General features: G+C 32.0%; 2 long non-coding RNA genes across 2 annotated transcripts; both read right to left on the bottom strand.

Annotated features, from left to right (window-relative positions):
* Nucleotides 1-675: 675 nt before the first annotated feature.
* Nucleotides 676-1,669, bottom strand: LOC147390871 (uncharacterized). The gene is made up of 2 exons (XR_015170281.1): nt 1,535-1,669; nt 676-959 (listed from the first exon to the last, which is right to left on the bottom strand). It is a non-coding gene; the product is annotated as an uncharacterized LOC147390871 (long non-coding RNA).
* Nucleotides 1,670-5,262: 3,593 nt separating this feature from the next.
* LOC147390870 (uncharacterized) lies at nt 5,263-6,193 on the bottom strand. The gene is made up of 2 exons (XR_015170210.1): nt 6,056-6,193; nt 5,263-5,532 (listed from the first exon to the last, which is right to left on the bottom strand). It is a non-coding gene; the product is annotated as an uncharacterized LOC147390870 (long non-coding RNA).
* Between the last annotated feature and the right edge of the window lie 20,287 nt (nt 6,194-26,480).

Raw genomic sequence — 26,480 nt, 5'->3', positions numbered from 1 at the left:
CCAAAAATCAGCCAATTCCAAAACTTCTAACCCCGTCAAAAATAGTTTACAAAAACTGGACGATCCATGATTTTTTAACTTGTAAACATGGGTTAGAAGTTTTGGAATGGGCTGATTTTTGGTGAGGATGATCTCCTCACCGTAGAGATCATCCTCACCAAAAATCAGCCCATTCCAAAACTTCTAACTCATGTTTTGAAAAATGTTTTGCCAAAAAGTTGGCCCTTGAACGTGACCCATATATATATATATATATATATAGGGAGCGGTTCGGCAGCCTTAAAGTTTGCCAAGTTTTGTGCCAAATTTTTTTTGTGAATCACTTTTGATGTGGTTAGAAGTTTTGGAATAGACTGATTTTTTGCGAGGATGATCTCTACGGTGAAGAGATCATCCTCACAAAAAATCAGCTCATTTTGAAACTTCTGACCCTAGTTTACAAGTTGAATAATCGTGGACCGTCCAATTTTTGTAAAGCACTTTTTTTTTTCTTTTTTTCTTTTTTGGCAAAAATGCACATTCTACAAACCATATTTTCTCGAAAAACCCATTTTCCCACCATGTCCCCTCGACCATCACACAGATCCAAAGCTCTAAAAATCATTAATGGAAAATGTGAGCCAAAGTTTCACGGTATTGGTAAGCCAAAGAGCAATGTGTCACATGGAATGAATATTAGAAAATAAAAAAACACATCTTTATTCATCTTATTACAATAATTGATTATTGTTTCCAACCATATGGGATTTTATTCATACTTTCATAGTTATTTTCTTCTTTCCATCCAATCTTAAGGAGCTGCCCTAATTAGTTCTTGTGACAACCACATAAGTCATAGCTTTTTTCAATATCGGGTTCACATGCAAAATCATTGGGATCGTATCCACGAGCGATGCATTCTTGTCTGCATTCTTCTGGTGATTTGCAAATTCCAATCCAAACGTATTGTGCATTAGTTCCTGCATGAAAAACAATTGTTAGATTATTATTATTAATTTTTTTTTTTTAAAAAAAAACCTCTGACTTAAACATCCTTTTTATTACTAGATAGAAAAGTAGAAAAATAGTCTTCTACTCGATCGAAATTAGTAGTCAAGCCACGTTTTAAAAATATTTATCAAATGGAACATTGCATATTTACTAGCCAAAAATGGCAATCCAAAGAATAGGATGCAATAGTTTTAAAACTTTACTTGAATGTCCATCGAGTCAAGTAAAAAAACTCGCAAATTGACTTAGATGAGTAAACTAAAATATATTAAATTTATAAATATTTAAAAAAATATATGTTTACTCTCTCAAAATAAAAAATAAAAAAAATTTACTTTTATTTCTCCACAAAAGATTATTTCTCGATTCCTAATGAAATACATTGCAAAGCTACTTTGCCATCTACTACTACCAAACCACCATTCCCCCGGGTCGCATCAAGTTGACTTGGTCAACTTGATTAGACTAGGCCAAGTCTTCAAGATGACTGGACGAATTTTAAAAGCTATGTAATTAAAACACAAATAAGAAAAGATGTACAAACCCATAGGCATGGTGGAGAGGATCATCGAAAGGATTAGAAGAGTAGCAATTAAAGGGAGCTTGCACTTAGCCATTTTTTTTTTCTATATCAAAATTAAACAAAGCTCTTCAAACCTCGGTGAAGGGGTGGTGATTCATGTCTACTGCTCTCTAGGCCTTTTATAGCATTAGGCTTTATTACTTGGCATCTCCCAAGAGATCTTGTATATCACGAGGTAGATTTCTTCAAATCTTTCTTTAGATATTCTATCAAGAGTGTTGATCGTATACACACGAGTGAAGGATTGAATTCCACCTCAATACATGCCACGTAAATCACAATCAAAGAAAATAATAAAAGAAAAATATTTTAGACATTAATTTCTCGTATTATGGATTTTGTAACATGTAATGAGAGTGGAGGGTTTCAATCCTTGACCTTGAGTGTATAAAATCTGGACTCTTCTATAAAAAAGTTGTTGGGCACAATCTAGAGGTGTCAATGTGTCGGTTTGTAAGGTATAAGATGCATTGTATTAAGATGCGTGATATACACTATATCATTAATAGTGTATCTCATCACAAATGGAAGGTTGTTGGATATTTTAAAATATTTATTAATATTTAAAAAATATATCAATTAGGATATTCTAAAATATTTATATTAGATAGTTTCCATATATTGGTGTAATACTTATAAATACCTTATCAGATTTATGTAAATTGTAATATTCATCCAAGAATTATCAATAATTTCACATTTCTTTATCATTTCCATGGGTTCCGCTTCTTAAGAATCATATTTATAAAAAAAAAAATTATAATACATTTTTTTCCTTCAAGAATTATTGTATATTTTTTTTGCCTTTAAACAAATTGACAAATTATCTATAAAATATCAATTTAATCATAATTTATTCCATAAAAAATACAATGATTTTATTCTTTTCAAAAATTAAAGAATAATGATTTTTTGCTCCCCTGACGTGGCATGTGTTAAAATCATAGATTATTTCCTCGGGATACATAACTACACATATATATGGGGATGTACAGTTGTGTATACTGAGAGAAAAATCTATAGTTCTAGCCCATGTTACATCAGGGGCGGTGTGTCAGAGGGGGTGTTAGAAAATCACAACTCAAAACTAAAATTTATTTCTTTACAAGTTGAAGTACAATCATAATTTATATGAGAAATTGAATAACTTTATATAATATAAATTAATTTTAAAATATAAAAAAACATTAAATCATATATAATGTAAAAATAAATCAATTCTAGGCACCGACGACCAGATAGAACCTAACGGTTTCGGTTCCCAATTATATTGTTCATATTAAACCCAATCATAATCATTCCCAATAAAAAGGGAATTGGGACTGCAGTTTTGGTTTCGGTTCCAGTTAAATGGGTACACATTGACACCACTACCGACACACAATGCCCATTGGGCTGGGATTGGACTCTAGCTTCTCTGGCCCATTAGGTCCTTAACCGAATCGCATTGGATTAGACTTGAAATTTGATCCATTGGATTGAAGAGCTCTTATTACAATAAAAAAACACATCTTATAAGAGATTTTGCATCAACCATGCAAAGAAATTAATAGAGTTTAGTACAATAAAAGACGTTTCATGTAAAGAAAAGAGAAGTTTCTAAACATTTCATATTTAGAGTATTCCAATAGGCCAATAATTTATATTATGTATTTAAGTATTCTGATAGGATTGCACATGCAGGCCACTGGAGCTATATTTCATTTAAAAGAATTGTCGTGATAGAAAGGACTAATACTTAAATATTTAAATGTAAATTTTAAAAGATAATAATAATAATAATGCATACCATGGTCAATACCAAGCATTGTAGCATCTCATTGCGCCCAATGATATCGTTGCACATAGAGTAATGTGTGACATGGAATGAGTATTAGAAAATAAAAAACACATCTTTATTGATCTTATTACAATAGTTGATTATCGTTTCCAACCATATGGGATTTTGTTTCAAAACTTTCACATTTTATTTTCTTCTTTCCATCCAATCTTAAGGAGCTGCCCTAGTTACTTCTTGTGACAATCACATATGTCATATTTTTTTTTCAATATTGGGTTCAGAGGCAAAATCATTGGGATTGTATCGATGAGCAATGCATTCTTTGGGTGATTTGCAAATTCTGATCCAATCGTATTGTGCATTAGTTCCTACATGAAAAAGGGGGTGCTAACAAGATCTCTTTATTTTAAAGCTTTGTTGCAACTGTTGGTTTGTTATATAATTTTAAATTACTCCAGAGCATAGAACAACAAAGCATGTCAAATTACATTACAATAGTCCATCCATTAAGTCAAATAGCTTATTTAATTCTATCATATGATTTTAATTATGAAAATTCGACCAAAGTTTAAGGTAAAACACTAAATCTTTTTTTTTCCTCTTCCATCCCAAACAATCTATGAAAATTCAAAATAGATCAATCTAACTAAGAAGATTGGAGAGAGAGAGAGAGAGAGAGAGAAATAGAAAATCACTTTTATGGATAGTTTTGGCTCTCCTCTTTGATCCTTCTTCTATAAATGGTTTCTTCTTTGAGAAAAGAGCTGTAGAAATTTTTGAGACGGATTTTAGGATTTCTTTGATTCTTCGATTTTAATCTTTCTTTGTCTCCAATTGTTAAGATAATTCTAAACAAAAATTGGATTACCATCTCAAAAAATCAAGTTAGGATTTTTTGCGAAATTTCGAGGGTTCTTTGTTGCAATTCGCAGAGGGAAAGAGGAGAGAGAAAGATGGAAGAATCACATGTGAAGGGAACTAGAGATGAGTGAGGAGAATTTTTTTTTCTTTTTTTTTCCAAAAATGGTGGGGAATCAATATACCATATGTAAAACGCACGTTCGTCTGAGAGCGAAAAATCATTCTTAAGTACAACATATATGATGCTTAGGTTTAAGAATTTAATTAATAGAATGGGATGTATGATTGTAGAAAAAATGTTCTCAAAGGAAGAGTGAATTCCTTAGGAAATGGTTATAAATAAATGAATTACTTTAAAAATAAAAAAAAACAAATTTTTTGTTTGATTCTACCCAAGAAAAAAAAAAAAAGAAAGATAAAAGAGTTGGCTTTTAGATTTAGGGTGGGGGTAATTGTCAGCAAATAACATCAGGAGAGAAGAAAATTATTTTCCCTGAGAATTAGGAGGGAAGATATTATAAGAAAGAAAGGAAAATTGTTCTCTTACATATATTATTTTCTTGCAAAAATGCATAATCATACAACTACAAATTGTTTTTTTTCTTCTTTATTTGATATTTCCATAGATAGAATGATTGAATCAAATGTTAGATTTTTTTTTTCCACTTAATTCATATTTTCATAACAATTTCCAATGGAATTCGCTTTACCATTAAAAGCATTTTCTCTGAATCGAATCATATATACTACTCTAGTAACTGGGTCTTGTGGAATTGCTCTCAAATAAGATAGAGAGAAGAAAATCAATTTCCTATGGAGTTGGGTGGGAAGATATTATTTGTGAGAGAAGAAATTTATTTTCTTAGCAATATGGTTTTTTTGCAAAAACTGCACGATCCACAAATCATAATTTTCTCAAAAACCCATTTTTACACCAATCCCCTCCAACCGTCACACAGACCCAAAGGCCTATAAATCATTAATGGGAAATGTGAGCCAAAGTTCATGGTGTTGGTAAGCCAAATAGTACTGTGTCACATGGAATTAATGAGTATTAGAAAAAGAAAAACATATCTTTATTACTCTTATTAAGATAATTGATTTTGTTTCAAACTTTCACATTTTATTTTCTTCTTTCCATCCAATCTAAAGGAACACTGCCCAATTTAGTCCTTGTGACAGCCACATAAGTCATAGCTCTTTTCAATATCGGGCTCACATGCAAAATCATTGGGATCGTATCCACGAGCTATGCATTCTTTTCTGCATTCTTCTGGTGATTTGCAAATTCCAATCCAAACGTATTGTGCATTAGTTCCTGCATGAAAAACAATTCAAGTTTTACTTAAGCATCCTTTTTTTTACTAGATAGAAAAGTAGAAAAAATAGTCTTCTACTCGATTGGAATCACCAGTCCAGCTACGTTACGCTTGCATATTTACCAGCCAAACATGGCAACCCAAAGAATAGGACACAATAGTTTTAAAACTTGACTTGAATGCCCATTAAGTCAAGTAAAAAAACTCGCAAATTGACTTAGATGAGTCAAATAAAAAATATTAAATTTATAAATATTTTAAAATATGTTTACTCTCTCAAAATAAACAAAAATATTTACTTTTATTTCACCATAAAAAGATTGTCATAGGTTACAAAGCTACTTTGCCACCTACTGCTAAACCATCATCCCCTCTAGGGCAGAGCCAAGATTTCACCAACGCGAAGGAAACTTAGGACTGGAAAAGATTTTGTGGGGAGAAATGCCCCCACGGTAAGCCTACAAGATGACTGGACGAGTTTTAAAAACAATGTAAAACACAAGTAAGAGAAGAGATACAAACCCATAGGCATAGTGGAGAGTAACACAGAAAGGATTAGAAGAGTAGCAATCAAAGGAAGTTTGCACTTAGCCATTTTTTTCTATATCAAAACTAAACAAAGCTCTCCAAACTTGGTGAAGGGTTGGTGGTGATGTATTTTCCACTCTCAAGGCCTTTTATAGCATTGGGCTTTATTATTTCTTATCTCCTGAGAGATCTTGTTGGTAACGAGGTAGATTTCTTCTAATCTTCTTTTAGATATTTCAAAAGAGTCTAAATCCTGTGCACCTGTATGCAGAATTGAAATCTTCCTCCCACACCCCCAAAACAAGCACTTAACTCAAGAAAATTTAAAAAAAGAGATATTTTAGATATCAATCCCTTGGATTGTGGATGCCACTTGGGCGTCAATGAGTACCCATTCAACCGAAACTGGACCAGAGTCGGAATCAAAAATTCCGATTCCAGTTACCTTTTTATTATTGGAATAGATTATAGCCAGATCTGAAGTTTAAATTGGACCTATAGGAACTAGAATTGTTAGGCTCTATCAAATGGGTACCCATAATTGATTTATTTGACCATTTCTTTCAATATTATAAATGATTTAAGATATATATTTTTTTAATTTTAAAATAAATGTATGTTATATAAAATTCTTTAACTTTTCATATAAATTATCAATTGAAGCTTAAAATGAGTTACTCTTTTAAAAATTTATTACTTTTAAATAAGATAAAATTTTCTTTTTGAAAAAATCATTAATTTGTATCTTTAGTATAAAAAATTATAACTAAGTTAATAATTTTTTTGATATTTTTTCAAGGAATTTTTTATTAATAATAATTTGAAATACTTTTTTCTCCTTTGTTTCTTGAGAATCAAAATCAATGGGTACTCGTGATTTTTAGTGATTTTGGTTCCATTTATTTTTAAACTAGATCTAGAATCGACAAAAATCAAAATCGAATTAAATATAATGGTTATGTTTCTAAGTTTCTTAGGAACCGAACCAGAACCGACCTATTCACACCCCTAGTGTGGAGGAGGGTTTCAATCCTCTACCCTAGGCATAAAAGATAAGACTCTTTTAGAATCATAAACATTATATGTTTTTGGGGGTTTCAATTCTTGTCAATTTCGATTCTCAAAGAAAAAAATTCAATTTTTTTTTAATTGTTTCAAAAATTAACATATTATCTACAAAGTACCAATTTAATAATAATTTATTCCACTAAAAATGTTAATACTTTCCTTTTCCAAAAATTAAAAGTTATCTTTTTTAAAAATAATAAACTTTTAGAAGAGATGACCCATTTTAAACTCCAATGCAAAGTTTATATGAAAAATTGAAGAAATTCATATAATAAATTAATTTTAAAATATTGGAAAAGGAATAAATCAGTTTTGGATACCCATCGACTAAAACCTAATGGTTCTGATTTCTATTGGTTTAGTTCCATATTAGACCCGAATCTAATCAATTCCAATAAAAAGGGAACCAAACCGGGGTTTTGGTTTTGATTCCGGTTAAATGGTTACCCAAGTTAACCCCTAGGGCTGGGCTTGGTCCCAAACTTCTCTGGCTGACTTAATCTCTAAATGTGGGCCCATAAAGTAATGTCTCCCAACCCAATTGCATAAGATTAGAATTGAAATTTGATCCATTCAATTCAACAACTCTAAGTTCAAATCAATGATTTGGGTTGTAATATGATATTTTCCATCAACCATGTCTTGATCTGATAAGATGAAAATTTATAGATGATGTATATATCCATATTATTTTTAGAAATATGGTGTATAATATCAAAGAGTCGTGATGAATGCATGCGGTTGGGTATGAAGCTGATGTGGCAAGGGCACAAAACTATATATATTTTTCATCTGGAAAAAGATGTGCTGTGTTGTGCCCTTGCCATGTCAGCCAGTACCAAGACCACGTGCATTCACCATTATTCATTATGAAATCAGATCAAATTTGATTAAGACCGCATAAAAAAATAATGATTTTAGGATTGGATTCACAAACAGCACAATATATTGGAGCTTAAAATGAAAGATTGCGTCCAATTTAATATATTTCTTATTGGATCAGTTCGAATTGATCCAAACCCAGTCCATGGATAACACTAACAATAGTATCTCAAGGTGTTACATTGATATGAAGGTCCTCGACACTCTATATGATCATATTATTATGATAGATAATTTTCTAGATTAAGATTATTTGATTGTTATCTTTTAACAGTTTTCCTTCATTTTAATCTTTTGTAGAATCAAATAGAGTTCATCCAATAATCAATAAAATCTGTTCTTCTACAAATTAAACCAATTCAAGGTCCAAGCCCAAGTGTGATACTTCAACTTTTAATCTTAACTAGGACTTTGATTAGAATGGACAAAACCCAAAATTTGATCAAATCAACATTGATAATTTAGGGTCTGGAGGGATGATTTTGGATTTCATAAGGACCAGACCCAATCCATAGAAGTCTTTTTCTTTTCTTTTTTTTTTTTTTTAAACATTCCATATCTTCTGGACCAGATAACTCTTACCAAATAAATTAATGGTACAATTGTGATTCTCATATAAGTGATTCCATGGAAGCACTTCTTTTAAAAGCAAAGCATCCCCACTGACCAGAAGAAGTGAAATCACAAAGGGGTTCATGGTGTCAAAGTGCAACAACATGAAATATTTGGCTTGAATTGAATAATAAAAAAGTACTTAAATCATTAATCTTATTACTACAATAATTAATTTTTTATTTTCAACCATAGAAATTTCATTCAAAGATTCACATTTGGTGCTCTTGTTCATCCCAACCTAAGGTTCTTCGTAAAACAACCACAGATATCGATGGGCTTTTCGATGTCAGGTTCACATACAAAATCGTTGAACCCTCGCTTAATGCACTCCTCTTTGCACTGCTCTGGTGTTTTGCATTTTCCTATCCAGGTGTATTGTGCATGAGATCCTGCAAAAACAATCACTTTTTAGATAAAATCAACTTGAGATATATAAAGGCGCACAATCGGATAAACAAAATTATCTACTCTTAAGCCTTCGTTTTATTTATTTATCATTCGTATATCAATAAAAAATAATAGTAAATATTCATCCACACAAAAGTATTTCTACTGAGATAGAATACTATTTTATTTTATACCATACAAATGTCAGCTCGAGATAAAATGTACTCATATTATAAGGAAGAGATAAGAGATAACGGATGCAACTAGAGACATTGAAATGTAAGGGAAGTCACACAAGATATGAACTCATCATAGACATTGGGATAAATCCTAAAAAGCTACAAATCAATCAATACTCTTAAGAATCGTGAAGATCGACCTACCTAAATGGCATCATTTAACTAGTATTCTAATAAAATAAAAACATGCTATAAGATCAAATACTGAGGGAATTTAAATAGAAGAGGAATTAACGTAGTTGATTTATTAAGGAAATCGAACCAAAAACAATATAGAAAATATAAACAAAGATGCAAACATACATATTTACCTAAATCCTTAAGAGAAAACTCTGTATTATATATAAGAATTTTGATAATATAACGCAATTTTTGGCTAATGAACTTTTCTCTCTCCTACCATGGTGAAAAAAAGAAAACTTTTTTATCTCATCACCTTGTGACATTCAAAAACTGATCCGATGCAATGGAGTTGTAGATGATAAAATTATAGGAACTTTCAAAAAAGAAAATTAAAAAAATAGTTATATTTTCTAATATAAATATTTTCATGAAATCTAGAAGGCTGTGTCGCTGGATTGTAAATGTGATAATCAATATGGGCCCAATGACCCTTTTTAAGATTTGAAATCTAAAAAAAATAAATAAACATGTGGACGGTGAGCAAGAGACATGTCAAACATTTATTGGACTGTGAGCAAACACGCCAGTTAGCGTCAAGGGCGTGCTCCAAAACCGCATCATATTATCAGCACTCTATATATTATATACCCTTTCGTGAAATAAAGAGAAATATATAGCTAGACAGGTGAAAAGCTGTGGAACGATTAACAATAACTCTTTTGACACTAAAAAAAAGTGAAACACAAGCAAGAGAAGAGATACAAACCCATAGGCATGGTGGAGAGGATCATCGAAAGGATTAGAAGAGTAGCAATCAAAGGAAGCATGCACTTCGCCATTTCTTTCTCCATGTAAACCAAACAAAGCTCTTCAAACTCAGTGAATTAGTGATGATTTGTGTTCTACTTTCAAGACTTTTTATACTATTGGGCTTTCCAATTTCACATCCACCATGAGATCTTGTATTTAAATTTTAAAGATTAAAGAGATTTCACGAGTTAATGACTTTCTAAGTTTGCACGAGCAAATATAACCCAAGACATTCTACAACAAAGTTGTTGGACCCACAATGGACTTGGGCTGGAATTGGACCCTAATTTCTCTTGCCCAAGATCTCTATGTTGGCCCATGAAGTCATGGCCAAACAAAACCATCGAGCTAGGGTTGTCAATAGATCTGATGGACTTGATCAAGGATTTGGGTTCCAATAAGGACCTAATCTAATAAAGATCAGATTTGATAATTTATCAGATCAATTTCGGATCAACTATGTCTTGAATTTAATACCAATTTGATCCAAACACGCTCCATTGGTAGCACCACAAATAGCTTGGATTACAAAGTAATTTCTTCTTATTGGTTCAACGGGTGGATTTAAATTTACGACGTTATATTGAGATACAAAATGTCACAAAATGATCCAACCATGGTTAGAGAGAATGCCCAAATCTAGTTTTCATTATAATAAAGTCAATGGTGGGTATCTAAGGAGCCACCTCAGGGATTTATCCCAGACACTATCTGGTGCTTGTCGGGGGAGGGGATTGCATGTGCCTCGAGGTTTAGTTGTGTGCTTTACTTGGGTTCATCATGTGTGAGTAAAAAAATTAGAAACACATCACCACCATCGAATCGAGTGCTTTGGGATCTTCAACAGAATAGCTAACAACATGAGCAACTATGGAATGGTCTTTAGTTCTAGGTCAAGTAGTGATAACTGATGAAATCCAATTTGTTCATATATGGTCCTTAAAGAGGCCCATGTAGAGCCCAAGATAATAGTCCACTAAGGTACGGTCAACATGAAGATCTTGGATCATGGCAAGATGTGGTTGGAGAGTTGTTGATTTTAGGGATAAATGTTTTAAGCTCTTGTTTTAGAAGTTTCTTGTAATTTTGGTTTTGAAATAGAAATAGAAATAGAAATTTGGTATCTTATTAGGAAATTATAAATTTTTTGTTTTTGGTAACTTCTTACAATTAGCAAGATAAACACTAAAGTATTTACGTTGCACGATTTGTATTGGATATTAAAGACATCGGGCTGCGTGCCATGTAAAAAAACACGGCTTGATTAGTAGCCCGATGTATTTTAAAATCCAATCAACATATACCACGTAGACACACAGTACATGAGTTTTTTTTTTCTCTTTTTCTTTTTCTTTTTTCTTTTTTCAATGACATCTAAGCTAAAAGTACAATTTTTTTTTCCTTCTCCACTCAATTATTTCATCAGATTCTATAAAAACTAAAAACTAGATTCTATAAAGAGAACTGCTATTGCCACACCAATTCCTATGTAAATCACCAATTCTCGTATTATTTACCATGTCCCTAATACGTTGGGATCTTTAGACTAAAGAAAAATGCCTCACATAAAGACATGCAATCCCAACCATTAAAACAAGACATCCCACGGTTAAGTTTTATCCTAAGATTATGTAGCATATGTAGGGGATAAGTCTTTTGTCCCGATCATTGGATTTTATGTTTTAACGATCAGGATTGTTACATTATAATTTTACTTATTAACATTATATCATTTACTCTTTTACAATAGTATTCAATTAAGGTAAACTTATAGGTATCTACCCCCTAGGACTATCAATTCGGCCTGCTAACATAGATCGAATCGATTAAAAAATAATGATTAATTAAGACCTTGATCCTGAACCTACAAAGGTAGGGTTGAGCTCAAAATTTCCCAACCCATTAAATCTAGGTCAATATGCATTTTATTTAAGTTAGATGTATCATTTTATAACAAAAAATAACTAAACTCCACCAAACAAACAAAAAAAAAAACTTAAAATATATTCTAAAATAATATATTTACCCTCATCTCTAACCATATGTTCTAATATGATGGAAATGGATCTCTATTTTTCTTAAAAAGTTAGAAAGGCTCCAAATAACTTGGGAAAGTGTATAAATTTAATTAATTATTTTTTTTTCTTTTTTTATAAACACCAAAAATCTTTCCAAATTAACAAGACTAAGGCCTAAGTCTGCTAGGGCCACGCTTGTATTTTGCCAGCTCCCGAGATAGGGAGCGGGGGGGGGGGGGGGGGGGGGGTGCAATTGGCCCCCGGCCCCCGTCTCCCTTAATTATTTTGGTGTTTTAGACACCCTTTTAAATTTTGCAAAATATTTGAGACACCCTTATCTTTTCAAATTGAAGACATGTCCCCCTTAGATCTTGTCCGAAATGATAAATTTGTTAAAGAGAGTCCTTCGCGTAAATTTCTTTGAATGGGTAAATCAATCATTTATTCTTGGGGATCTGACACTAATCCTCTCATAACAACTGGTGTACCAGAGTTGAATTCCCGTAACTCTCAAAAAAGATAATATAGACTAGATTAGAAGGGTCAATCATCTGAAATTAGGATTCATTTCTTATTGCAAATATTTACTTATAGTATACCATATTTTAATGGATTGGTGAAAATTTTCTATTGCGTGTACATCCCCATAATGATGGTGCTTTTAAAAACTAAAGCATAACCATTCATGTTTCTATACCAGTTCCAAACTAGCAGAATATTATGATAAAATTTCATCTAGAACAATGTGTGACTTGAAAGATGTGATTTGGTTATGAATTCTTACATCCCCCATCAATTTTTTTGGGTAATTTAGATACATTCTATGTTTTGGTGAATATTTGAAAAAGATGTCATGTCGAATTTTACCTTGTACCACTCCCTACCCTTCTCCCTTCCATTTTCTTGTCGACCTGACCCTCTATGTTTTGATAACTATTTGAGATATCCCTATATTTTGAAATTAATGACAGTCAACCATGTGATTTTTTTTTTTTTAATTATAAAGAATTCTAAATTAACAAAAAAATAGCTTGATTTTCATCTTGTAATTAAATGCCCTTAATTTTCTTCCTAAACTAGTCACCTTCAATATCTATTGTAAATTAATTTAATCTACTTAATCTTATTTTTTGTCCATCATTTGAACATTCTCTTAATCCCTTGTAGAAGATCTCAAAAAAATTATCCAAAGCTTTCATCTCCTACTTTAGATGTCGTATCTTTTTGTTTTTTAAATTTAAAGGTTAAAGTAGATTAATTTTTTGGTTGAAGACTAAGATAAAAAATATATATATATATATAGTTAAGTGATCGAAGATAACTGATTTTCAAAAAAGAAATTAAATGATTTTTTATTTTAGGTTCGAGGTCAATAAGGCAGGTAGGGATTTTGGTTAATATGTGAAATACTCTATGTTTTAAAATTAATACATTACTCCCTTTGACATAGATCTTCCCTCATAGACTTAAAAAAATGACTTAAATACCATTTTCTTTCATCTTAAATTAAAAATCCTAATGAAGTATTCCGGTGGAGCACGAAAACATGAAATTTTGTTGTCCTACACGTGTAAGACAGCGAACCACAATTCTTTTAAAGCTTTCTGATTACGTTCCCATCTCATCATCATCACAGACTCACCATCATAACTTCCAATGACACAACTACGTGGCACTCAAACACGTTAAGGGACAACTACTTCGGTGGTCCCCACCACAACGAGGCCGCTTCACTGCGAAGCAATCGCACCATCAGACTAGATGTTCCCTTGGTATCCGACATCTGTAGCAAAAAAAAGCTGTTTAGTATGTACAGTACAACACATCAATCGATAAAACAACGACGACACGTGTCAGAATGAGACTTCGAGTTCAGAAAGAATATTTGCAGTTCGATTCCGCTATTTCTCCACGTCACAAAGTCTCGAGATCTATATTTTACACTGCCACGTGGTACTAATATAGACAGCTACCGACCTGCTTATTTTTATACTCGTTTTGACTCGTGTCGGACTAGATGTCCGATTTATTTGAGTCGGACGAAATTTTTAAAAAATGCCTTAAAATTAAAACAAATCATGTCAACTTATCAACTCGTCTTTTTTGGTGGACGACAATCAAATTCAAAACAACTCTCAAATTTAAAAATAAAATTCAAATATATTTCTATTTAATTCATAGAATTTCGTCCTCCACGATTCTTAACCATTTGTTCATATTTGTGATGCCAAGAAGTAAGCCTAAGGACTTCCTTACCAACTTAGTAAGGTTAACGGAACTCTATTTTTTTCTCTCTCATGATGGGTGGGCCCATGACAGTTTTCTACTTTGTTCGTGAGGCCCAAGAGGGTGTGTGCGATGCCCAGGATCTTGATTGGGTAATTAGTGTCTGAGTTCTTATCTTTAAATGGCTTTGCTTTTCTTAATAAATGGACTGCAAATGTTTGTAAAAAGAATGGTTCTGTAATTAATGGAGGGTTTATTATAATGTTCAACGTCGTTGGACAAAAAAAGCAGCCAACAACCAATAATTTGTACCAATTTTATATAAGATACTGAAAACCTAATTAATGGATGAATCAGATTAGGTAAGGTGTTCCAGATGTCTACTTGACACGTTTTAGTTGGAATTTACAATACATTGAACTCCCCCATTCAAGCCATTTTCTACATAGTTCTGCTAAAATGACCCCTTAAAATGTATGTGATATGTACGAAATCGACGTAACAAGTGCACAGAACCATTGATCTTTCTCTTTGTATATCCCGAAGAAAAAGATCTATGATTTTTTACACTTGCCATGTGAACTGCATACATTTTAGAGTGTCATGTTATCATTAGTCTTTTCTATGCGATAAATAGGGCTGGTAAAACGTTGGGTGTGGGACAAATGAAGATTATATCTCAATCCTTATCTTACTCTATATTTGATTATTTGTATCCAATTTTTTAGGTGTCTAACTTTTCATTCAATTTTTAAAGCATGTCCATATTCAACTTGTACCCAAATTTCAAGTGACATGAGTCAGATATATATATCTATATATATGGAAGAAACTCAATTTAGGGTCATACATATATCTTATTATGAATTTACCTTATGATTGTAAGAAAATTTGGATAAAATAATTATAAATAAATTATTTGAATTCTTAATCAGATAAAAGAAATTTATCCATACCCGAATTACTCAAGTTGGAAGAATTAGGTAAATGGATATTATCCGACCCATTTCTAACCCTAATGACAGGCACCTGGATATCCTTATTCTCCAACCAAAATGTGTCATCTAGATACCGTATGTTGGTATAGGAACGGGACTTAGTTATGTATCAAAGACTATTAACTAATTCCCCTTGCTTCTTTTTTTAGGTTTGTTTGGGAATTGCTCTACTTTCATATGAAGTATTTCTATAAAATGAATTCCCTTTTAATCACTTATTTGATTGCAACCTTGATCATGGGTGATATATATAATATCTATCTTTGGGGACATTTAGTCCAATTATGATGTCTTTTCCCTTTTGCTATGATTCTTGCAAATGCTAAAAGTTGAAGCTTTTGAATTCAAGGACTAGATAAACTAGACACAATTTCGACTCCCATAAGCACTTTTGATAGAAAGAAATCTAAAACCCATTCTTCAAAATCCTGGCCAAACACAACCTAAATGATTTTAAAAATAGAAAATGATAAATGAGATAACTTGTATGGCTTTCATTGGAGAACCCTAAAAACGCACTTTTAGGTATTGATGTCGTTAAAAACAGGTCCACACTAGTGACAACAAGATTTAGCACCCACTATAAGAAATGGGCAGAGAATGGAGACATGCTCTATATTTGAGAAAGTTGTCCCAATGGCTTGGACCAACCATTAACATAGAGTCAGGACCATTTCATTCATAGGCAACACTATCTATCTACAAAATAAAATATCATCGAAAATTGTCACTCGGTCTGTACTCAGTTGACGTGGCAAGGGCACAAAATTGTTGACATTTTCCTTTTGTATCCCGAAGAAAAATATATATGGTTATGTACCTTTGTAATGTTAGCCGTGTACAGATCGAGTGAAAATTTTCAAGCCAAAAAATCATGACTCGTAAAATATATATTATAAATTAATGAACCCACAATGAGAGATTCCACTAGACACTTTTAGGATTAGGTGGAACCAATGCTACTTAATTCTTGGTTTCGTGATTTGTCATTCTAGAACAAATCCAAGTTCCTAGAAATAGTAAGAAATAATGTTTCTTGATTTGCTACGGTCAATTGTGACAAATGGTCCGCTAAATTAGGATTAGGGCCTTGATATTGAGATTGTTGAGGTAGAGTTTTGTTCAAAAATTTCTAACCAACTAAATTTGGGTCAAGCTAGGGTTTAATAGTGCAAGTCCAATCCAATTTGGCCAGTTAATACTTTGTATATGTTATTTTATTTATAGCTAGAAGTATGATTTTACAATAGAAAATAACTAAATGATTTTATAAAGTTACAAGTAATTTTATAAGGACTTCACAAAACCCTTTTACCTTTATTTAAAGCCTACCAAAAATAGTTGGGCAGTAATATTAAATGATAATAAATAAATAAAAATTATTAATAAATCCTAGTTTCTTTGCACAATTAGTGAACAAAATTAATCTTTTGATTGAGTCTCTTAGGACTTTGTTTGAATTTTATAAGTTATTTTCATGTATACATATTGATACAAGTAGGGGTGCAACTTTATTCAGTTTGAGGCCAAATTGGAACCAAACCAACATAGGTTGATTCTCCTAAATAAGCACTAGAACCAAACTGAATTTTTCATAAAACCAAACCGAATTAAGGTTGGGTTGGCTTGTTTTAGTACGGTTCGATTCTATGGTTTGCCAATATCCTATGAACTTCCTTGGAAGCAATATATTTTTAATGAAAAAAATACACAATGAACATGAAATGTCACATAATAAGTCATTAATTATCTATAAACAATAGCTATTAGTTTATCTATTAAAATAAGTCATTAATCTATGTGCTAACTCGTAAAAAGTAGTAAATCATTAAGGGTTCGACTCTCAATTTGGTTCGGTTCTCAGTTTGAACCACACCAAGTTGCATCCCTATATAAAAGTAATGGGTGGTTGGGACTAGCCGTCGATAGGCCTACTCCTAAGCCTAACCTAGGCCTAGCCTAACATGGATCAAGATGTAGATGGGATTTTTTTACTTTTTTTTAACATTTTTAAGCATGATAAAGGCTTTGAAAATGGTTTGTCCCTGAATTTTAATATTTTAACAAATGAGATTTTGTGTAGTTGTGAGGTGGTCTTCCCTCAATCATCAACCACCACTTCAGGAACTACAAGGAAAACATACTACAAAGATCCCCTCCCTAATAGAAGTTCGTTTAAGGACTTTTTAATTTGATTTCAAAACGAGTGCTGATTTTATAACTCAACTTAACATGGTAACTCAAAATATCATTGACATGACAAGGGCAAGAATCGTAAATTGCACATATTTATGGGGATGTGCAATTGTATATTCCGAGGAAAAAATCTATGATTCTTGCAAAGTACACGTCAATTGAGTTTTTGAGCTATCCTCAAGGGTGGAGTTAGTAAGGAGTTACTGGGGGTAATTGCCCACACAGAACTTTAAGACACCCCTATATTTTCAACTAATTACATTTCCCATTTGTCCCCACTCACTCACCTCTCTCCCCATTTGCCCCCATACCCTCACCTCCCTCCAATTTTTGTCCGTCCCCCCCCCCCCCCCCCTTTTAATTTTTTGTTGATGACATTGCCTTTTGACTAGACCTCCTCATATACGAATTGGAAATGACTTAAATATCTTTTTCTTCAACTCCTGATTAAAAAATCTTTAAAATTTTTCCTAAAATCACTTATCTTTAAGTTCTTCAACTATACAACTAATTATAGATTGCCCCCACTACAAAAAAAATCCGAGCTCCGCCCTGATTACCTCGTCAGGTTTAATTACAAAATCATTACACATTTCAGAATACTAAAAAGTGACATTACAAAATCGTTATATTATTTTTTTTTTATGTTGATTTTTTGTATATTTTTACAGAAATAGATATGCTTTTAACCAGAATAAATAGTTCCAATTCCGTAAGATTGCAGTCCTCAAACGGCATTTTATCTCCTCCGTTGGTTTTTATAAGTTAAGGAGATATTTTCGCTACATTTCGCTTTCAATAGAATATGTGTGCATGAATACAAACAAGCCATGTGGCCATACACATTTTAGCCCCACATCTCATGATTTCAATGTCGGACCACCAAACAACCCTTAATGATTGGGTTTGATTGATAATTTTTAACCGTCGATCTCAGTATTTTACTATCTTGAAATGGTTATAATAACACATTTGACGTGATTGGACGAGGAGGTTGGGTCATTTTGGGAAAATAGGTTTTTTTAATTTTTTTTTCGAAATTTGTGAAGCATACGTAGCAGTGTCGGCTTTTGCTAACTAAAGCAAAGTGAGATTCCTCCAAGGTTATTATAGGGTTTCTTTTTCAGTAAAAAATCTAAATAGACAAAATTCTATAACGACAAAACTACTCTCTTTTTCATTTAAAACTTCAAGAAATAATTCCTTAAGTTCCTCAAAGCGGCCTAGCACATGTGTGCACAGCATTTCTACATTAGAACCCATCTCTTTATTTTAATTATTTTCAAGATTTAAGATTCTATAATAAAATAATTAAAATATATTATTAAGGAATTATGATCCCTAACCAAGAATTTGGAAAAAAAAAAAGAATTTAGCAAATAAATCCATAGGTTTGCCATCTTAAGAAAATTAGAATATTTTGAACTTAATGTAACAAACAAGACCATTTGTTAGAGTAATCAAAATATTTTGACGAAAATACCTTTGCCCTACTTTGAAGTAGGTATGACTTTATTTTCTTTCTCTTTTCTCTCTAACTAACTTTTTTCTCTTTCTCTATTTTCTACAAAAAACCAAAAGACTCTTCAAGCTCGGTTCAATCATGGTCGCATTGCGCACATCTCACTGCCTCTAACCCCTTGAATCACTCTCACATCTTTTTCTTCTTACTCTCTAACAAACACGAACTCCTCATTGGTTTAGACAAATCAATCTCGCCTTGCACGAATATTGAAGAATTCAAAAGTCTCAACATCACCAACACTTGATTTTGTCTGTAATATTATTGTGTTGAGGATATTGAGTTTCAATTCTAAACAGTGCTCTAGTGAGTTTCAGTGAAAAAATCAAGGAACATTGAAACAATTTCAAAACATGGGTTATCAATCAAGAAAAGTTGAAGATGTCATTTATGTTTTCAACCCATTAATTATTTCACAAAGACTTGCCATGGTAAGAAAGAAGGGGGGAACAAGTACACTTGAAAATATTGGTTCTTGACATTTGTTTGTCTCACTTTGAAGGATGGATTGAGTTTGTTATTGGGGAATCACACATTAAATCGATATTTTGCAATGTGGGGGTAGGGTTGTTGTACCTCCAGAGTGAGAGAGAAGAGGGAAAAAAATTTCTAAATCATGAGTCGGTTTTGAAAAGGCAAAAACTTTTGAGGGAGTTATGTATAAAAACATAAAAAGCTTTAAAGTAAAAATGCATACAACTGTCTCGCAACTTTTTTGATTAAAACAAAAGTCAACGTTCATTGGCAATTCTTCCAATGTGTGGAATTCACTTTATTTTAGTCTGTTTTCAAATCTATTTGGGGATCCCTTCCCTATATATATGGAAGCGTTCAGAGGCCCTAAATAGAACCAAACATTTTTCAAAACAGGGGCTAGAAGTTTTGGAATAAGCTGATTTTTGTGAGGATGATCTCTATGATGAGGAAATCATTATCACCAAAAATCAACCTATTCCAAAACTTCTAACCCCATCAAAAGTAGTTTACAAAAATCGGACGGTCCACAATTCTTCAACTTGTAAACTGGGGTTAGAAGTTTTGGAATGAGCTAATTTTTTATGAGAATGATTTCTTCATCGTAGATATCATCCTCACAAAAAAATCAGTCAATTTCGAAACTTCTAACCCTTGTTTTGAAAAATGTTTGGCACAATGTTTGACTCTCTTTAAGGCCTCCGAACGCTCCCTATACATATATATGTAGAGAGAGAGAGGTTTGAAAAAAAAATGGCTAGATCTTGATTTTGAAAGTGGATGGCAACTAAACTTCTAGATTTAAAATTAAATTCAATGGTAAAATAAACTCTCTCTCTCTCTCTCTCTCTCTCTCTCTCTCTTTTAATTTTGATTTTTTGGAAATTCATAAAATTTCATGCTCTTGGTACATATGGCACATGACAGTGGTTTTGGGCGCCAATTTGGCATGTGGTCCATAGAGATAGATAGTTCTTTGGTCCATATAACCTTCTCTCATATATATCAGGATCCCTTAACCCATGAAAAATAATGCATGATCCCGATTGTTTAAATATAAAATCCAATAGTTGAGATATATCTCTGGGATAAGTATTTATAAGATATGTATTATCAATGCACATATAAATCTCAGCTGTAGGATTTTGTATCTAAACGATTGGGATCGTGTGTTTTCTCATGAGTCGTTCTTCGTGAGTCAATGGATCCCAACTCTAGATATATATCCTTGAGATGCATGATTTATGTTAAGGGATTCAATGGGTACCCAATTACCCGGTGTACCTGAAATCAATTAGTCGATTTTGGACGTATCATCATGGTCTCAATAAGATTTAGGTCTTCTTTGGATATCGAAATAGTAAATTTATATTATTTAAGTAATATTTATAATAAAATAAGGGGGTTTTAGTGATTCATGCCCCTAACTTTCACAAGTAAAGAGTCCAAGCATCATCTCTTCTAAATTAAGAGTTTACCCTCACATGTTACCAAAAGACCAAAATACCTTTCAACCTTGTCAGGTTTGTCTTGAGTGTTGTTACCTAGACTTGAAATATAGTACGTAGTAGATGGTACAGACAGTTTTGCACAAAATTTCTCATTGAAGCTTGTTTCGTTATTTTTACACGCATCTTCTTCTATGAAACTTTGGTATTTTTCTCTTTTCTCCATTATTGGTACATTGATTGTCCCTCCATTTTTACACGATTAATAGCAACAAAGCTTTATTTTTACGTAATGAGGCTTCTAGTATTAGCTCCAACCTCCTTACTTTACATCCATTTGTCTCATATTTCTCATAATAAAAAATGTAAAAATAAATAATGTTACAATACACATGACGCCTTTATAAAGTATGATATCATTAGATAATGCACTGCATTACAAATAAATTATGCTACGGTACAAAGATGATACACTTCGTTACAAAAGTGTTTTCCTATTTTTCAATTACATCTTTTTCTACATTTGAAATCTCCTTCTTCTTCGTATTTATGTTTTGAATCTTTTTTCGAAATATCTTTTCCGTCTGAAATCTTCTTCTTCAACTAATTCGATGAAAGCTTCAGCAAAAATGACGATGAGGAGAGAAAAATATATTATATTATGAAAAAATGTAATAATTACACATGCAAAGAAACTATTTTACCTATGAAAATATGCATGACGACTCAGCATGGCATGATGATACACATGACACCTTTATAAAGTCTGATATCATTTGATAATGTGTTACATTACAAATAAATTACATTACGGTACAAAGGTAATATACTTCAATATAAAGGCACTTTCCTATTTTTCAATTATATCTTTTTTCCGTTTGAAATATTCTTCTTCTTCGTATTTGTATTTTCAATCTTCTTTTGAAACATTTTTCTCTATCTAAAATCTTATTCTTCTCCGTCTTCATCTTCTTCAACTACTCCGATGAAAACTTCAACAAAAATGGTGGAGATATGCGATAAATATGTTATATTATTGAAAAAATATAATAATTGCACCCACAAAGGACGATGGTAACTGGTTTAACGTCATATCGGGGTAAAGAGCATTTTGGACATGAAAATATACTTTTGGCTAATGTCACAACTTTTGAGGGTAAACTCCTAATTCATAAGAGATGAAACCTGAACTCCTAACTTGTGAAAGTTAGAAGCTCGAATCACTAAGAACCACATAAAATTAATGGTCTAATTAAGTACAAACCAAGACATATCGTGAAGTAAATGTACATTAATGAATTAAAATATAAAGAAAAAGTGAAGTATTTAATTTTTTTACTTTCTCGTTACATGAATTTCCATTCATTTTCTGTACTCTTATTCTATTTCAACAACAAATAATGGTCCATACCATAATTTTTTTTAAGATTTTATTCTCAAAAGTTTGATTTGCTTGAAGAATTCATTGTTGATTTTTATCTCTCAATTGAGGAATTGGAAGTTAGATTTTTATATTTATAAATAATTATCCATGTTATTGGATACTCTTTTTTATTTTTTTCAATAAAGAAAATATTATCTATCTTAATGGGTACCCGATGGATAACAGGTATCTGTTGTGTCAGTTTTGGTTCCCAACAACTAGAACCAAAATTGATGAGAACCATAATCAAGGTTTTATTTAGGTTCTGGGTATATATGGAAGTGACCCATTGACACCCCCGATTTATATCCATTGTTTTGAGTATGTGTTTTAATGGTAGGAATTGTAAAATTGTTTATGAGTTTTCTTTTCAAGAGTTTGCAGATCTCTAAGCTTATTCTCATATCTAATAGATTTTTCAACAAGGATGGAGATTGGCATTGGTCCCCTTATTTTGATGAAAAGCAATATGACTTCCATGAGAGAATAACATAAAATGATTGAAATGCCCTATCTTCAACCTTTGCCAAAAAACTGTTGTCTTCAACTTATAGGTAAAAATATTTACCCTCTTCTTCAATGTAAAGATTCTATCCCTTTAAACCATCAAGTCTCAAGAACAAGAAAGGGTAGAGGTTGATTAAGATAGGTTTTTCAGAATAAATCAAAGGGTTTTGCAAAAAGATTAAAGATGATGGATTGAAGACATGTTTGAAGATATTTAATAGTTTAAAAAATTATCTTAGAGGTTGAAAATAATGGATTTGGGGAAAAAAAAAAGGGTTTTTATGATGTCATACTATACTATATGTAATTTTCCTCGAAAACTTGAAGGTTACCACAAAATTACCATGTTTTAGAGAGTTCTTGTACTAGTTTGAGTTTTTAAGTTTTAAGTTTTTGGGAAAATTACTTAAAGGAACTTGATGGAGGGACATTTTTTTCTAAATAGTTCCTAGGTTTTGGGCGGTTTCTTAATTGTCCATTTAGTAAACTTTTCTTTTCTTAAGTCCTGGACCTCATCTCCCACATTTGTCACCATTGATTGTCCAAACTGTTCAAACTCATCATTTTCATTAAAACATTTTGGATTTTTGGCATCTCAATCAAGTTTCAGAGACTTCTTTCTATTGGAAAGGATTTGACAAAGAAGAAGAACCCATTTTCAAGGGTTTTTTTTTCTCTTTTTTTTCCTTAGTTTTTGGATGAAAATCGATCAAGAACGGTTCTTTTGGGTTGAAATCATCTAAACAAGTTGTTATGTCAAGTTTTTAGTTGGTCTTCCATGTATTTTAGTCGAAAAAACTCGAAAATTGAAAATGAGTGGGTTTTACCAGTGTAGAGTTCATCACTTTTTATTTAAAAAGTGGTGAACTCGACAGTAAATAAAAAGCGTCGAGTTCAACAGTAAATGAAAAGTAGCGAACTCAATAGTAAATAATGGTGAGTTTGACACTAAAAATTGAGAACTCGACACTAAATAAAAAAGCGTCAAGTTCAACAATAAATAAAAAGTAGTGAACTCGACAGTAAATAAAAAATCGGTAAGTTCACCAATAATGAGGGACCATTAAAAAAGAAATCTTTTTTACTAAATGTCTATCAAACTACCACACAAAACTTAGGGACTATTAAAAAATAAACCCCTCCACCAAGATCTTTTAAGTAATTTTTCCCCGACAAAATAATCTACAAAAAGGAGCTTTTCTAGAGAGGTGTATAATTATAATATTGGAAGCTAATGCAATAGCCCTTCTAAGAACATGTTAAAGAAATATTTTTGTTAATTTGGGAAAAGCATATCTTGTGACTTGACCATTGGCATTGTGAGATTCCATTTTTTTTTTTTTTTTAATTTTTGAGTAAGGCGTAGGACAAATTTAGAGGATTGTTGTTTGGAGATCTTTTGGTCCTTTGGGATCATTAGGGAAGCCTAATGGCTAGTATAGTAGCTTTGAATTGTCTTTTTCATTATAAATATTAAATATCTTTGCATTCTCAATAGATTAAAAAAGATAAATAAATAAAATAACCATGCATGTTTGTAATGTGTGGTGGAGTTGAGTGAAAATTCTTGGTAAAATATGACAATATTGTCCTATTGTGCTTGGACCATTATTATTATCATTCCCAAGGCATATAAAAGAGCCCATAAATTCCCTTTATTCAGTGATAAACATACAAGAATAGTGGAAAAAGGATCACATGTGCCACTGTTTGTAGATAGTAACCATCTCATAATGTTTCATTATAACACATTATACCTCACCTTTTCTTCATTTGGGTCCCTCCTCCATGTCTTATATCCATGATTTCTTAGGACAAATGGGTTGGTTCTTCTTCCTTCACAAGAAAAATGCATCATCATCTCATCTGTGGGGGCCATCAATTGATTTTGATACACACCCATTTGCTAGTTTCATGTTGAGGTTGGTGGGTTCTACCCATAACCACCATCAAATGGTCATTGATCCTTTTGGCTATTTATTATTATCTTAGAAATATTTAGAGATGGTAATCTGGTCATTATCTAAAAATAAGGATATTAAGTTTAGGGAATTGTTATTAACCCACCAACTTTTACTTATAACACACCAATTCATATGGAGACAACGCAAACAAGTGCTTATTTTCAAAAGAATAATGATTTTTTGATGCCCCCTCTGATATACACCCTCATCATCATTGAATCATAGGTAATTTTCCTCGGGATACACAGAACTATAAATCTTTTTCTTATGTATCCCCGATGCAAATGACCTACAATTCTATGTTGGGGGCATATGACGTCAAATTATCACGACTCTTTTCAAAAAGATTGGTGTGTAACAAGTAAAAGTTGGTGTGGAAATATAATTTCTCTAAGTTTATCTTGCTACCAGCTAACACTAATTAAAAGCGAAAAAACTACTCATGACAGCTTCTTGCTTCTACCCATTTTTAGTTTGTAAGTTTGGCAGGACATGATTCTCATTCCTATGTAAATCACCAAAGAATTGCTCATAAATGGTGTGACATTAGTAAAAGTTGTTACGATAATGGTAACTCTCATATTTTTAAAATGAAACTAATGATTGGATCAAAATTTGTCAAATCAGTCAAGTTCTAACCTGGATCAATCTGATTGGATCAATTTATATTAAATTTTTTTATAAAATATATATACTTTTACTAATTACCTATATTTATTTTGGATAAAAACATTAACACAAAAAACCAATGTCAAATCAATTTTTTGCAAAAAAATAAAAATAAAAATAAGATAACTGATCAAACCAGATCGAATTACTGAATTTAAATACAATGTCCAAAAGAAAATGCTTCTAGTGACAAAAGCTCGAGAAACACTCTCTAAACGCATTCCCAAACACAACCTTAATCTTTTATGAAAAAAGGTAAAATTATTCAGATCATCAACATACGTAGTTCTTTCACATTTGATTTTTTTTTTCCCTTTTTAAGGAGAAAAAAAAAAAAGGAATGTGAAACAATACTTTTTGATGCCGTTGACTTTGTTTTTAACGGTCATGATGAAGTGAAGGTTTGTGTTGTCTCAAGGGGACAAGATGATCAACTTTGTTAAGCAAAAGAATAAAAGGGTCTGATGCTAAGAATGATGATGGTGGGCCATCTCTTGCTATCTACAACATATCACAGCTTTACCAACCCACTAGCTGATGGTGGGGCTGAAGAAGGCTTCTAAAGTCCCATGCATCGAAATCTCTCGACTCAACTCGACTCAAATGTCCATCAAGTCAACTCTAGTCAACAACTCGTGAGTTATATATATTTATAAATTTTATAAAAATAATCTTAAATTTAAAGAAAAAATAGAAATATTTATATTTGTTCTTCACAAAATCTCAATACTAGATCTACGGTTGGGCGACCATCACCAGGGGTGGATTTATCGTGAGGGCACTTGCTACGATGCATTTTAAAGTTAGCTCAACTGAGTCGACAAATTAATTTAATGATTTGCTTAGTTGC

This window comes from Akebia trifoliata, chromosome 11, assembly GCF_017979445.1.
Source record: "Akebia trifoliata isolate Shusen 1 chromosome 11, ASM1797944v1, whole genome shotgun sequence".
Taxonomy (NCBI): domain Eukaryota; kingdom Viridiplantae; phylum Streptophyta; class Magnoliopsida; order Ranunculales; family Lardizabalaceae; genus Akebia; species Akebia trifoliata.
This window is presented reverse-complemented; position numbering and strand designations above follow the sequence as displayed.